The sequence below is a fragment of the Rutidosis leptorrhynchoides genome, chromosome 6 (genome assembly GCF_046630445.1).
Source record: "Rutidosis leptorrhynchoides isolate AG116_Rl617_1_P2 chromosome 6, CSIRO_AGI_Rlap_v1, whole genome shotgun sequence".
NCBI classification, from domain to species: Eukaryota; Viridiplantae; Streptophyta; class Magnoliopsida; order Asterales; family Asteraceae; genus Rutidosis; species Rutidosis leptorrhynchoides.
In genome coordinates this window covers 192,795,049-192,811,665 of record NC_092338.1, presented here as the reverse complement: position 1 = coordinate 192,811,665, position 16,617 = coordinate 192,795,049, and the positions used below count along the sequence as shown (strand labels likewise).

The 16,617-nt window shown below is 36.9% G+C and overlaps 1 non-coding gene across 1 annotated transcript; it reads left to right on the top strand.

Annotated features, from left to right (window-relative positions):
* Positions 1-16,035: 16,035 nt before the first annotated feature.
* On the top strand, positions 16,036-16,142 carry LOC139856410 (small nucleolar RNA R71). Its single transcript, XR_011761892.1, has one exon. It is a non-coding gene; the product is annotated as a small nucleolar RNA R71 (small nucleolar RNA).
* Positions 16,143-16,617: the final 475 nt, after the last annotated feature.

The window sequence follows — 16,617 nt, the reverse complement described above, 5'->3', positions numbered from 1 at the left end:
ATCTTGTCCTATCTCTGGCTATTTGTAGGAGTTCGAAAGAGATATGAATTTATCAAGGTGAGGATTAGGATCGTCATTCGGTAGTCCATGGAATTGACAACCATTTTCAATGAGCTGTATAATATGATGTTTTAATTCGAACGAGTATCCTTGGATCTCTGGGAATATGATTGGTCTTCCTCTACCTATAATCGAGGGTTTGGTGTTTTCTGATAGAGTTACGCGTAACACCATTCGGACTCTGATTCTTTCTTCTTTTTTTGCTTTAGAGATTATTGCGTCTGGATCAGGTACGAATAACAACAGCCCTGGTCTAGATCGGGTATCGGTCATACACTGAGTATGCCCTCTGGCTTTTAAATTTTAGGTGGATATGCTAAGTTCCTAATTTAATCTAAAGTAATCTAAAGTAATCTAAAGTAATCCTAATCTAAGGTAATCTAGGATAATCTAAGGTAATGTAAGCTAATGTAAGCTAAATGTAATCTAAGGTAATCTAGGGTAATCTAAGGTAATTATCCTAAGTTTAAATACGTTTTTGGTTCTTGCTACTCTGGTATTTCAATAACAGAGCTTTGCACGAACTATCCAACAAACCAAGTGGCCAGATCGACTACAAAGAGACAGGATCCTTTTTTTCCTAATATAGTTGGTGAGTGTTCGTAAAATTCAACAACCAAGTCCGTGTATAATTGTCTTTCTTAGACACCACTCAAACTTTCAAATAGGTTTGATAGAAGCAGTATTGTCTGATACCAAGTCCCAGGCAGCGGCGCCAAAAACTCACACCTCTCTGATATGACCAAAACGAACGGTTTTATTTCTGCGGTGTCGTTAGGTCGCAAGACGTCAGAGTCAGCTATCAGGAGAGGATTCAATACTTTTAAATTTATATTTAGCGAGGCCTAAATCGTACTACTCCTTATTATGGTGAGTAAGGGAAGCATGACCTAGGGTCGAATTTTTAAGAGATCAGTAAAATCGAACCTATATTTATAACTTAAGATTATCCTAAAATGGAGGAGTAGTTGTAAATTACCTAATTTTGGGTTTTCTAGTTTATAAGATAAAATAAATTAAATGCGATAAAATTTGTAATTCAGATAAGGTTAAAGCAAGTGCATACTATGATTTCGTTAGTTACTTTACCGAGATTATGGAATGCAGACTCATGAATAGGTAGTGACCTTGTATTTATTACACTGTCCTACCGCCCCTATCATAAGACACGTCACTAGGTAATGCGTTAGACTTGAAGATTCTGAATAGACAGCAACATCCCATACCTCCAATGCCCATGCAGCTTGACTACAGGCATACACGTTCAAATGACTCATCCAATTAAGCGACTCGGTTAGGTGACATATTAACATTCCAAAAGGTCTAAACTTTCTTAAGCATAATGAAAATACAAGGTATGCCATATCCGAGACACGTGATGTGTTTTGATGTTTTCGTTAATGATTGGGTTTAAAAGGTAGTTAGGCCCTTAAAAAGAGTTTAACCATAAAGAACACCATTGCTAAGTCAGTGTGACTTCCATGAGCACGTTCGATTATCCTAACGGTCCAATCCTTTATGAGTTTAAACAAATAGTTCCTTAATTAACTAAGAATCCCTCAAGTGGGGTGCAATGCTTGAGACCGCGTTATGGTGAAGTGTACTAATCAGCACTAAACGGGTTCCATGACCTTACTTAGCCGAGGTACAACTTACAATAATCGTTGTGCTTCAGCGTACACGTACGAAATTTATATGCTTGGTAACTAAACTAGCATGGTCTAGGACCGACAATGTACTATTGTCCTAGTTAGATGTTTCAATATGAAAGAGTCCTCAGTTGGAATCCAAAGCTCAGTGGGCTTATTACAACATGTGTGCCTCAGTCAAACTTGCGTTGTATCTGATAGACTTCCCTTACCAAGGAATGACACAGATAGTGTACTTTAAATCGGGGTTCGCGACTTCCCAATAACGGAGCCAATAACTACGTTCTATTAGTTGGAAAAGCGATTGAGTTTAAAGCATAATCGGAAAGCATCTCAACAACATGTACAAACCATAATATTATTTGGGCATTATAACTAACAGCTACATCATAGCATACACTAAAGATAACTACTCGTTAATCATGGTAAGAATATCATAAATCATAATAATGGAAGACATTATATAAAGACAAAGGATCGAAGTACCAGTAGATTAAACGAGTTCTAAAAATACAAAAGTGACAACTTCAAACTCCAGACCGCTCCTAATACAATGTTCATCGTTCTTCTCTGGGTACTAATTTTCCAGCTCGGAGTCGAAGACCTTGAAAGTATGACTAATTATTGTAGAAAGAGAGAGAAAGAAGTGAATTGAAGTGTGTATAAAAATGCATGACAAATGGCCCATTAAATAGTTGAGTTTTGGCTAGGAAGTGGCTGGCAGGCCGGCGTGGCAGGCCGGCGTGGGAGGCCAGTACCAGGCATGCCATTTCCCTTGCCTGTCTCCTGTGCCCGGTGGCCAAGCCAATTGGCAAGACGGCTCCTATATGGCACGCCGGTGTGGCAGGCCGGCATGGGAGGCCGATTTTGCTCCTAGTCTTGCTATTTGATTAGATCGTCTTGCTCATTCTCGGGATCGTAACTTGGTTTCTGAGGTCGTAACTTATCTTTCACCGTTTTCGCTCTAGAATCTTCATTTTTTCCGTTTTGCTTTATTCTTTTTGCATCGTCTTTGTAATTTCTTGATCTTCAATTTTAATCGATAAAACGAGTATTTTGGCGATAAAGCTTGGAACTGTATTGTTTTTGGGCTTTAATACCGGGTTGACAACGTGACTTTTTAGCCGATATCACACTCCTCAATCAAATGGGGTTATTGAGAGGAAAAACTGAACTATTCAAGAAATGAGTAGAACAATGCTAAATGAACAATCAATTCCTCAAAAGGTTTGGTGTGCGATCGTAGCAACTTTAACCTATATTCAAAATAAAGTTCTAACTAGGCCTTCAATGGATAAGATACTCTATGAAATTCTAAATGGTAGGAAACCCACCGTGAGTCACCTTATGGTATTTGGGTGCAAGTGCTTCATCTTAAACAAAAAGGAATATCTCACGAAATTTGAACCCAACACCTATGAAGGAGTATTCCTAGGATATTAGTTAGAAAGTGTTGAGTCCCCAAAGCAATTAAGGATTTAATTATGACAAAACAGCATATATGTACACTAGAATGTTATGTGCAGCCATCACAGGTTTGTTTATGTATAGACAGCAAATATTGTTGTGTCGAGTGTTTAGTATGCTTCCTTGTCTACCAGTACAAGGTGGACAGTATTTTTCAATTAACATAGGATGTGTACCCTGCATTTCAAGAATATCAAGTGACTCAGCTTAGAAGAACCAGCATAGCTGGTAAGCAGCTTACTACACAAGACAACTATGCTCCATTACAAGCATAGTGGTTTCCTGAGTGGTCTACATCAATTGTACTATTCAACAGAAGTCGAAGACAAAGTTGAACAGAAAAGGACATGCGTCGGCGGCTAACAAGTGAGCTTACAAGACCACGTGGGAATGCAGAAGTTTAACGCATGTGTAAACATATGTTATTCTCTGTCAATGCCTAAGGAGCACAACATTCTATTTGTTTAATCAAATATTGGTGCAAAACTGAATTGAGATGTTCCTGCAAATAGCTACCAAAGAGGAAAGAAGATAGCACACTCTCTGATGCAGTTATCCCCACAAGTACAGACATCCTATGTACTAGTGGATAATAGAACAATTACACGGTTAATAGGACTACTATAAATAGAAGTATTCACCATTGTAACAACTAGTGGTGTGGGTTTTATTTATTAAGAGTCCAAATGTGTAATAGCTTTAGATAACCTCGATAGCTATAACTTAGGTAAATCTGTATCAACCAACTATCATTCCGCCAAGGATAGTTGTGATTATTTGTGATTTATATCAATAAAGAATAAGCGTTGAAAATTACCTTTGACTCTTATCTAATTTACTTGCATGAATACTAATTTGCTTAAGCTGTTAAGATAATCAAAAAGAATTGTATTCACCCCCCTCTACAATACTCCTGTTGTTAATCAAGGGACCAACAGAAAGTATCGCCTATAGAGTTCTAAATAAATACATAAATGTCATAGAAGAATCATTAGATGTCACATTCGATGAAACTCCTCCCACTAACACCATACCACTAGTGGATGACGATGTGGTCGAACAAGAAGCCATAATGATAAACACAACACAAAATGAGTCCAAAAAATCAAAGAAACAAATGAGAAAGAATCTCCTTTGGAAGACGTCCCTAATAAAGACAACATAGAGCTCACAACCGACCTTAAACATATTAAGGATCATCCAATAGAACAATTCATAGGAGATATCAACACTAGAACCACACGATCACAAATCATTAAGCTCGTTGCAAACTATGCATTCATATCCTAAATAGAACCTAAAAATATTAAGGAAGCCTTACTAGATGAGAGTTGGGTAGAAGCTATGCAAGAGGAATTAAATCAATTCCAAAGGAGTGATGTATGAGACACTACATGAAAATTATTATCTTAGGACACATATAAGTGTCCTAAAAAGCCCATTCTTGAGACCTTTGGCCTGATAGGACCCTCAAACCAAACAACTTATCTAAGGCCGTCATATTAACTGAAAAGGGTCCTAAACGCCATATATGCTTATAGGACCTTTGTTTGAGTCTTATAAATAACATCGAAAGGGTCCTATCGGGTGATATATTAGGACACTTTATAATATTTTGAGACGCACAAAAGGGTCTTTAAAACGCTATATGACGCCTACATTTGTATTGTTAGAGAATATTATGACCCCAAAAAACTGTTCTAATATAACGATAAACTATGTTAGTACCAATAAAAGCGTCCTAAAATAATTATAAACTATTTAAGTACCAAAAAAGGGTCCTATTATAAAAATATAGTAGGTTAGTATCAAGGAAAAAGAGTCCTAATATGTAGATAACTTACATTAGTACCAATATAAGGGTCCTAATATAACTAGATGTTAATTTAGTACCACAAAAAAGGACATAATATAAGTAGATGTTAATTTAGTACCACAAAAGGGGTCCGAATTCATCATCAGAAGGCTCGTTACTCGGCCTGGGACTTTGGACCCCTTTACCTTTGCAAGAACCCTCCAAGTACAAGCGCTGCCTTTCGACAGAAAATTCACTGTCGATCTGAATGGGAGACGGATGAGGCCCATCCGTTCTCCTCCTCGCGCTATCACCGCGCTCATCATCTGTGCCAGAATAATAGCAATAAAGGAAGGGCCAAAGTACGAATAAAATAAAGTAATGAAGGAAATGTGCAGCATACCAGTACGAGCGCGCTTTAAGGAGGAAGAAGTAACAGGTCTTTTGCCCTTCTTCGAAACAGGTGCGTCACGAGATGGAGGAATGACTTTCCCACGAGGGCATCGCTTGGGCAAGTCATCATATTGAGCCGCGGTCTTCTTTTTCTTTTTCTTACGCGAAGGGCCAGAGGTAGAAGCTGCGGCTACAGGACGCTTTGCAGAAAATCCTTTTCCTGAAGGCATGCGATCTACCACTACAGAGGGAGAAGAAGAGAACTCGAGGTACTCGGCAAAAGAAATCGCTGTCAATAAAGGGATAAGAGCATTAGGGAAGATAAAGAATAAAAGAGGGTGAAAAGTTTGCATACCTTGCAAATGACGACTGAAGTGATGGTAGTAGTTGGGATCCGGCCAATGTTTGGATATCCCTCCAGCATACAATACGTTATTGCTATACGCGCGTAAGGGAAGTGCGCGACCTATGCACTTATCCAACATCGACCTCTCGCTTGAACTCAAGGGCAGTGCCACGTTTAAACTATCATCAAAATTATATTGCCAAGCACTCGCATTCGAAAACTCCAACGGAATGAAGGTGTCGTCCACAAAGAAGTAGTGCTCTTTCCAGTCGCATGGAATCTCATATAAGGGAGCGCCGGTAAAGCGAACATTGTCACGAAAAGAGAACCAACCTATATCAAGACGCTCAAATGAAAAAATGTTCTTGAACAGATTCACGGTAGGAATAAAGTCGTGCGCCCTGCACCACATCTGAAAAATAACAAGACGACAGGCGCTATCGGGATCCAACTATCCCACGCCAATATTGAAATGGGAAAGTATACGCAAGATGAAATTCGTGGGCAGAATGCACATATTCCCCCGCTCGAAAACCACACTATAAATGGCCACCTTTCCGCTAGGAGCGCGGTTGGCCCGATCTAAGCGACCAGGAACTGTGGGCGATAAAGACTTCATAAGAGGATAGCGCTTGAAGACATGTGCTACATATTCGGCAGTAATGGATGAAGGGACAAAACCAACGTTAGAAAAATCAGCGCGGAAAGCCATGGTGGAGAGAGGAGAGTGAAAAGTAAAAAGTGAGTGAAAAGTAAAAAGTGAGTGAAGAAAGTTCTATTTATAGGAGGGGAAGAGACGGCCATAATAGATCTTGACCGTACACGTGTCAGAAGAGAATTTAAGGCAAACATGATAGGTGATGTGACGGCTGTCACGTCACACCTGTCACGAGATTAGTAATAGTTGAGTTCAAAACCATGCGCAATTCTTGCGCATAATATCGAACTGGGGGGACTTAATGATACGCATACCCGATTGGCTCGTGTTGCGCATCACACTTGCACCATGCGCATACCCTCTGCACTATTGCACTCTTGGCGCAAGTAAATGTGCGCTATGGGCACCAGTTGGATGATGGAGCGCTGGAAGAAGATGACGTGTCTTGTACTTATCCCCGGCGTCTGTATGAAAGGCCGACAGGCAGGAAAAAAGGTAGTAGTACTGTTCCCTAGTCCCCTCCACTAGGTTACCATTCAGTACAGGTAAAAGTAACGTAGAACACGTGGCTCTAATGAACGAACGGCACTGTAGCTATAAATAACGGACTCGAATCACAAGGTAAGGGGCTGGTTCTTTTTAGGAAATTACACACATACTATTTTTAGTATATTCGTACGGATCAGGCACGCTATCTATACCGCGCCACTCTCACCCATGCTACCGGACTCATAGCATTGCACTAGACATCCTTGATACACGGGTGACGTTCCTCGAACATAAATCCTACCCTATATTACGAGCCATCAAGGACCGGACTACCCGCTGATGGTGGGTCTGATGTTTAACCACCCCTGTTGAGATCATCATCTCGCAAGGGGTTATTCACGGTACTCCAGACCGGAGAGTTAAACTCAATTGACCCTTAAATCCCCCTTATTGATGTCAAGCATGGACCGAACCCGACCCGATTATTCTATGCTTGATCATTGACCTAGTTTCTAAAACATCGAAGTTTCAGTTTCCGCAACAAGTGTCAAGTGATAAAGGCGCAATCAAAACTGATACCACGCCCGATTCTTCAACAACAAACAAATACTCTTTTTAAGAGTTACTCAAGTTTAAGCCAAGATCCGTAATTATGACTAAAACTTCATTTCCTTCAGTACCACCGGAATAATTCTCACAAGCTGAACCAAGTATTCCAACAAAGTGGAGTGAAGAATCCATAGATGCAATCGATGATACCTACAAGTGGTTTTTCAAATGACGATGATTTGACTTCACTACGGTTTCCATATACTTCTGTATGGGACCTGCTCTTCAAAAAGATGTTAAACATCACATGTACCTTGACTAACGTAACTTGTTAAGGGGGAGAAAGTGTTCTTACTTCTAGAGGGAGGACCGGTTATTCTTTTTAGGGAGAGTGAATACATACTTACCACGATTCCTGACTCTGATATCTTGATTAAGTTTCCGCATTATTCAAGGGGGAGCTATGCATGAAGATTCAATGCCGATTACTTTTGCATGGGTTCTGATACCCTTTCCTTCTCATATCAAAATATGATTAAGAGTTAATCACATTTTGAAGGGAAGATATAAGGGAAAGTACGAGGTCTTCAGCAATTTGCAAATTCAAAGAAGATTCTCAAGAAGTCCATTGAAGTTCCAAGAATTCAAGAAATTTAAGATCGTCAACAACGGCAACATACATAAATAGAAGACTAGACTAGTAGTTTAGATTTTTTGTATGTAATTAGTAAGGATGCTAAATTTTTGCACACTATCAATGAAAAGGGGGAGATTGTTAGAACCCCAGAATGGCATAGGTAGTGTGCCAAGCCTTAGAGTGGTGGAATATGACGAGGGCTATAAATATCCTACCAAGGTATCCTTAGAAGTGAGCCATTCACACACAATAGCCAAGCACCTATGAGAGTTCAAGAGAGTTGTGGAAAAGTCAATCTTGACCAATTGACTTTTCCTCTCAATATTCATATCAATCTTCATAGATATTCATACATTCATACGATATTCATCATAATATACCCCAAAAGGGTCCATTTCGGGTTTTGGGAGATGTTATGGTAATTGGGCCTTTCGAACCCAGTTCAGATAATTGGGCCTTTTGGGTCAGGTAATGCTAATTGGGCATGCCGCCACGTTTAAGCATACTAGGCCTTTCGTGCCTGGTAATGCTATTTGGGTCTTACGGGCCTAATTCAACTATTTGTTCCTTTCTGGCCTGCTTCAGCTATTTAGGCTTTTGGGCCCAGTTCGGATACATTTTCTTTTGATGCGTCAATTTATTATTCATTACAATTACAATAGTTTTAAAATTTTAAATTACAAAATAAATATTAAATATAAAACATAATATTGATTACCACATTACAATTACAATAATATTATATCAACCAATATAACATCACCAAAGGAACATGTTTAACATCAACAAATCATTATCACACACCAACATAAACATCAGCTAGTTGTCTCAAACACGGATACTCATAAAACAATATTCATGTTTAAACATTCATAATCAAAGCAGCCAACATTAACAAACACAAAAAGTCTTCAACCCGCCACCATCCATCTTGATAAATCATCACATACCACCTATAATTAAAACATACTTGTATAAGCATAAAGGTGCATAATGATTAATGCAGTAGGCCAAGCAATAGACGTATCAATGACATCATGAATGTATATCAAATGATCATATGTCCTAAACATAACTTCATCTTTATTTATGGCCACTTGAACCTCGACCTCACACCAACCAGGTCCTATTTCTGTCACCAAAACAACCATACTTAGATCCAGGCTCTTCAACCTTCCTCTTGCCACCTTCTCATTGTTTGTAATGCCTTTTACAAAAACCTCAGCTCTGATCTAAAATTTAGTTTAAAAAAAATCATTTATGAACGCTAAGAGGGTAGAAAATAGTAAACTATTAAATTGAAACATACCTTTAAACGTTGAACACCTGAACCATGAACAACCGAACCATCATTCTGAACACCCGAACCATTCTGCTTCTCTGCCAACTGGGCTTTTAACCTTGCATTATCGTCTAAATTTTGATCTTCAAGATCCTCTGCAGTTGCAAAAAGTTACACAACAAAAGTATTCAACTGAATGTAGAATTAATGATGACTGTTTCATAAATAATACATAAAATGTGGGTCCGGACGGTTAAGTGACCAGGATCACGGGGACGTGATTGGATTTAGGTGGGGGAGAGTTGTAACATCCTGTTTTCCTTATACATAGTCCAAAGTGCGTATTTTAACTCTTAAATGTTTAGCTTTAACCGCGATCAAATGTAATGGCCTAATGATGTGCGAGCGAAGGTGTACGAAATACTATTATTTTTACTACGAAATACTATTAAATAAGATACAATTTACACAAGTTATTTATTTATTTGTAGAATATACCTAAACCTTGCTACAACACTTATAGGCAGTGTACCTAATCGTAGAGTAGTGTAGTTTTTAGTAAGTCCGGTTCGTTCCACAGGGAGCTAGTGATTACGTACTATATTTTTAACAACTATATATATATATATATATATATATATATATATATATATATATATATATATATATATATATATATATATATATATATGTGTGTGTGTGTGTGTGTGTGTGTGTGTGTGTGTGTGTGTGTATGTATAAGTAGTAATATTATTATAAAAGGGGGTTTTACCGTTTAATGACCGGTTTGTCAATTTTTATATTTTTGCGTAAAGATAAATGACAATAAAATAAATTGCAATAATTAAAATGACAGTAAATAAAAGTACGATGAAATATGAAATAAAAGTATTATGCTTATTTAAACTTTCGTAACCATGATGTTTGACGTTTTGATTTTAATTTATTACTCTGGATTAATTGTCCTTTGTACTGTTTTATTTGATACCTATCTGGGTTTTGCCCATAATAGTCCATCGGTCATAATTATAAAATGCTCGTCAAATTAACCTTATTCCCGAAGTCAAATACTCCAACTAATTAGGGATTCGAACTGTAACAAGGTTTTAATACTTTGTTAATAATTACACCAGGTTATCGACTGCGTGTAATCCAAGATTTTAATACTCTGTTAATAATTACACCAATTACCCTTGTATGTAATCCACCCCTGTTTTAATGAGATATGAATATTAATTTACCCACTTAATCAGTTTGAATAATCAATTACCCAACCCGAATAATTAATTAAATGATTTTAACAGATGTCATATAAACGTCACTAAATAGAACATTTATAATCATTTAATAATTATTAGATTAACTAATTTGAAGATAGGTTCGACAGAGTCCAAATAGTTGTCATTCTATTAGACAATACCCCCCATCTATTAATAGTCATTAGTCCAATGTCCACAAGTGTCGTTCTTTTGTTCAGACCCAAATTATGGTACAAAATCCAATAACCACGTCTTAATATTTAGCCCAACATCACGATTACTTCGGCTCAAATAAGCATAATAATAACTTAGTTACGAGACATTAATTTAAAAAAGAAGAACATAGCTTACAGTGGTATTTAATCGTGTAGTGTTACACGGACAGAGTTCTGACTTTAAAACCCGTAAAACATTTCTTACATTAACCCAACTAAACCATGAATTTATTAGTAAAATTAACTTAATTTAAAATTATAATATAAATATATATTACATAATAGAGAAAGAAATATATGAAAGGTGTAATTCATCGAGCAGACTGCATCGCCTTTTATAGGCATATGTCGAATTACTGTAGCCCATGCGATCGCATGGGCTTGAAGTGCTTTTGCCATGCGATCGCATGGCTGCCTTGGCCAGCTCACAATATTTTGTTTTCTTCTTTGTCGACGTATTTATTTAATATATATATAATATATATAATTTATATTAATTATATATATATTATATTATATTCTTGTACATAGTTGACTCGTAATTTTAGGTCCGTTGTCTCGTACGTTGATGCTCGGTTAATGTCTCGGTTCCAGATTTTTGAACGTCCTTTCGTACGCGTAGATATCTTGTACTTTGCATTTTGTAATTTGTAATTTGCACAAAAAATTATTTTCCTTAACTCCCAAAATCTGCGCAAGTCTTTAACTCACTTTTAGTGGCACTTTTGAGTGCACTATGGCTTTAGTGGCACTTTTCAGGCTTTAGTGGCACTTTTTCTTCAATTCTTTAATCTTCGTGTTTCGTCTTCTCATTTATTTATTTAAACGATTACAACTTAAAAATATAATAATTACAACTAAAAACTTTACATATTGGGATGATATTGCGATTAAATATATGTTCATTTGGAGCACTATCAAATATCCCCACACTTGAACGTTGCTTGTCCTCAAGCAATACAGAGCTTGAAATTAAATCACACTTCACTCGAATCACTTTTTTATTCTCACACTTTATACATCAGTGATTTTGATATGGCGGTATAAACAGTGATAGTAACGATGTGGTTTACAGTCCCACATGACTATGAAAATGTAGATCCTTTAAGGAAATTGGATCATTATGAAAATATTTGATCTTTTGAAAATTCATTCTAGCTTTTACCCTAGATAAGTTTTCTGGAATAACCCTTCACCGGTGTTTGCAAAATATTTTTGTGGGTTTTTTGGGTTTCAGAGTTTAAAATTTTAGCTCAAAACTTGAGGTTTTGTGTCACCCACTTGCTAACCTTGTATTAGGAAAGCACACGTCCAGTATACTTGCTCCGTATATTACCTTTCGGTAAACGACCGTCCGGTTGTAAAGGAAAGCATTGAACAAGCAACTGTTATGCCAATGTCTAATGACATGCAGATGTTCATGGTCCACAACGTGTCGGATGCAATTACTATCCTTTGTAGGAGAAATAGTAAAGATCACCCTATAATTTTTCGGTCTGGCACAAGGTCCTGTCTTCGACCATGCTATGCAACCACCGTTCTTACGGTTGACACCCGATTTGGTTCAGGTGACCTAATGAATTCTGATGAATTCTCAGGATTTCACGTTCAATGGTAATGAATGCATTGAAAATAGGTTTTCAGAAAACAAATCGGTTTTAATTTGATCAAAATATTTTCTCGTTCAAGCTCGAGTTTAGATATCATCGAATTCCATGAGTTTGTACTTCTCAATTTTTAAGGTCAATCTCAAGGATTGAGTAATATCAGGCTTAAATGCTGATTTTTATTCTTTAAGGAGATTATCCTTTCTGGGGTTCTGATTCATTAGTCTTATCAAGCTAATTTGCACGGCGCCCTCCCTATTTTACGAGATAAATCCTTCTTATGGTTAGGATAAATCTGACCACTTGGCGACCCTGTTTGATGATGAGGTCCGTGGATTTCCTGCTAATTTTAGAGATGACTTTTCTAGATTTTTCGTCAACCTAAAGCTGGTCTGGATGATAACTTCCTGACCTAAATCAAGAAGCGCGTGTCTTTTTCGGAAGACTTTACTTCCTTTTAATGATGGAATAGATTCATCGTGTAGATCCATCTTTCTTTCAAATATATTACAGTAAATTGGGTAAAACTGATTAGTTTAGTCCAAAGCAAAAGTACCTGCAATAATCTTGTACAAAATATGTGATATATGTTTTAAAGAACTTGGTAAATTCTTCCCACACTTAGCTTTTATTTATTCTTTTCTTTACCTTTTTATTCTCCTTTATTCCATTTTAAATGAATTCAAATGTTTTGGGTTGTTTTTCAATTTATGTTCTCTCTGAGGTAACAATAATTTCGGTATTATCACCTAGTTTTATCGTTCATAAATATGTATAAACATGATATTGAGTTCATTTAGTTGAAAAATTTTCAATTTTTCACAAAATTTGGCAATTAAAACAAGTGTAAACCCTAGAGAATTTATAACCCTTCCCCACACTTGAGATCTTGGAATGCCCTCATTTGCAAGAAATCAGTAAAAAAATTAAATTCTTGAGGGTGATTAGTGTAGAAAAATGATTAAAAATACCGAGTTTGCAAACATATTGTTTTATATCACATTTGATGTTTGTCTTGTCGTCAAAATTAGTAGCTTTTGCTGAACTTAATGATAGTATTTGAAAGTGCGCTGTTTTACCCTGTTTTGTACATAACATAAAATACAAACATGTATATATCTTGTACATATATTTTTTGTTATAAAAACCTTAACTTAATAAAACAAATAATTGATAAAATTAAAATTTTGTTTTCCTTTTTATTTAGGTAGAGGTAGTTTCGGTACATTTACCTAGTCCGTCCCTCGACAAAATTTTAAAATTTTCATTTTAAAGCGATTGTTTTAGAAGCAAAGATTTTTGGAATTTTTTTAAAATTTTTTTAGCATACTTTAGATCAATAAAATTAAAAATAATGATAACAAAATTTTTTGCCCCGCCTTCGGGTAAAGCAATTTCGGTTCCATGACCTAGTCTTTAACTTACGACGAATTTTATAAATTATTTTTTAAACTTAATGAAATAAAGCAAATTTTTATTTTTAAATTCACACAAAACATAAATTTAAAAAGCGTATTAATTTCATACAAAACCTACAAAACAAAAAAATTCAGAATGGGGGAAGAAAACTTGTTCTTTAGTGTCTGCTAGTGGAAAAGACCAATCAGATTCCATTCTCAGAACTACATGAGAACAGAACAACTAACTTTGGACAGCATTTTCTTTTTAGAACATTTGAATCTCCCCATACTTAGATAGCTGTGGTGTCGAAATTGTGATTAACTTCATCGCCAATTTTTTTTTGACCATAATCAACTTGTATATCTGTGACTTTTGCTTTAAGCCATTGGTCGGATTCCTGTGTAATATCCACAAATTCAACTAGTTTCGCCTTTTCTTTAGGCGATAGATTGGATATTAACCGGTTACATAACTTAAAGTTCCCCTTGGTTCTAGCATTGCGAATCCGTTTGTTAAGTTTCTTCATTGAACTGTTAATAACAGGGTCATTTAATTTTGTATCAACAATGGGGTTCTTTGTTATCAGCTCATCATTAGGTGTTACTTCATCTTCCCCACACTTAGGCGTTTTATTATTGCTAAGCCCTACCGTTGGAGTTGGTAAAACAACATGTTTCTCACCAATCGTTTTTATTGGTTCAACGGTTTTGGTTGGTGGAGATTTAGACTTTCGAATCACAAAGGTGACCGATTTGTCACCATTACTAAGTGTCATTCTACCCTTTCTTACATTAAATAACGCCCCGGTGGACGCTAAGAATGGTCGACCTAAAATTAGAGGAACGTTTGAGTCCTCTTCTATGTCAATGACAATGAATTCGACTAAAAAGGTTAAATTACCCACTTGAACGGGTAGGTTGTCAGCAATTCCAACTGGGTGCCTAATGGTTTGATCAAAGAGTCGAACACTCATTTCCGTTGGACTTAACTCACCTACACCTAATCTCTTATATAATGAAAGAGGCATAACACTTACACTTGCACCTAAATCTGCTAGTGCATCATACATGACACAATTACTAAGTAGACAAGGAACAATAAATTCACCCGGATCACCCAACCTGGGTGGAAGTTTTGGTGGAACTGTCGTCACCGGGTTTATCTTTACGGTTTTTGTTTCTTGCACTTTCTTATTTTTCTTCTTCTTTCCAAAGGTGTCACAAACTTTATTACCTATTACTTGCTCATACTCAACTCCTTTTCTTGGAAATTGGATGGGTGGTCTGTATGGTGTCACCACTGGCTTTACATACTCGGGTGGTGGTGGTGGTGTTGTAACTTCTTCATTGTTACTCACATGGAAAACCTTCCCATATTCTGATGCTGGTTTTTCAAAATTCGTTGATACCATGTTAACATTTTCATTCTGAGGATTTACTTCAGTTTCACTCAGTAGCTTTCCTTGTTTCCTCTCACTCATCATGCTAGCAAGAGTACCTATGTGTTTTTCTAGATTCAAAATGGAAGCTTTTTGAGTTCTAAATGACTGATCAAACCTCTCATTCGTTTGGGTTTGAGATGTAATAAATTGTGTTTGAGATTCAACTAGTTTTTGTACCATTTCTTCCAGATTTGAATTTTTCTCTTCGGTTTGTTGTGGTGGTTCATACAAACCAGGTCTTTGTTGATTGAAAGTGTTGTTTTGAGTTGGTTGGTTATTCTGACCTTGTTGGTTGTACGAGTTATTGTTGGGTCCATTTGGATTGTAAAGAATGTTTTGATTTCGATTGAAGTTTGGCCTCGGCGGCTGATAATTATTTTGATAATTATTTCCCGGCCTTTGGCTCATGTAGGAAACATTCTCACGTTGTTCCATGGTTTGATCAGTGTGATAATCTTTCATTAAGTGTGGTCCACCGCATTGCTCACAACTGATTCGTATCGCGTGAATATCTTTAGTCATCTTTTCCATTCGTCTCTCGAAAGCATCTATTTTTGCTGAAACGGAATCAAAGTCATGGCTAGAATCGGCTCTAGCCACTTTAGATGAACGAAAAATATCTTTTTCTTGGTGCCACTCATGTGAGTGGGAGGCTGTGTTATCAATAATCTTGTGAGCTTCGGTAGCGGTTTCCTTCATAATGGAACCACTAGCTGTTGTGTCGATGTCTTTTCGTGTAGCGACGTCGACACCTTGGTAGAATATTTGTACTATTTGATAAGTGTCTAAACCGTGCTGAGGACATCTTCTCAATAACTTCCCGAATCTTGTCCACGCCTCATATAATGTTTCATTTGGCTTTTGCGCGAACGTAACAATTTCTCCTTGAAGTCTCACGGCTTTAGATGCCGGAAAGAATCTTTTAAGAAATTTCTCAACTAAAACATCCCATGTATCAATCGCCCCTTCAGGTAACGATTCTAACCAATCTTTGGCTTCTCCCTTTAAAGTCCAGGGAAACAACATGAGATAGATCTGTTCATCCTCAACTTCTATGATTTTAAATAGAGTACAGATCCTATTAAAGGTTCGAAGATGTTCGTTTGGATCTTCTTTTGGCGTACCACTAAATTGGCATTGATTAGTTACCATGTATAGGATTTGTCCTTTGATTTCATAATCTGGCGCATTAATGTTTAGCCGAAAAATTGGCGTGACCTTGGCCAGTGTGTGTGGCTCTCATTCGATCTTCCATACTTTGAGGTTCCGTTACTTCCCTATTTGAATTTGTTGAATCCGAATCACTAGAAGATTCTGATTTAACGGTTTGTGGTTCAGTAGGAATGATTAGTGGTTCAGGATCTTGAAA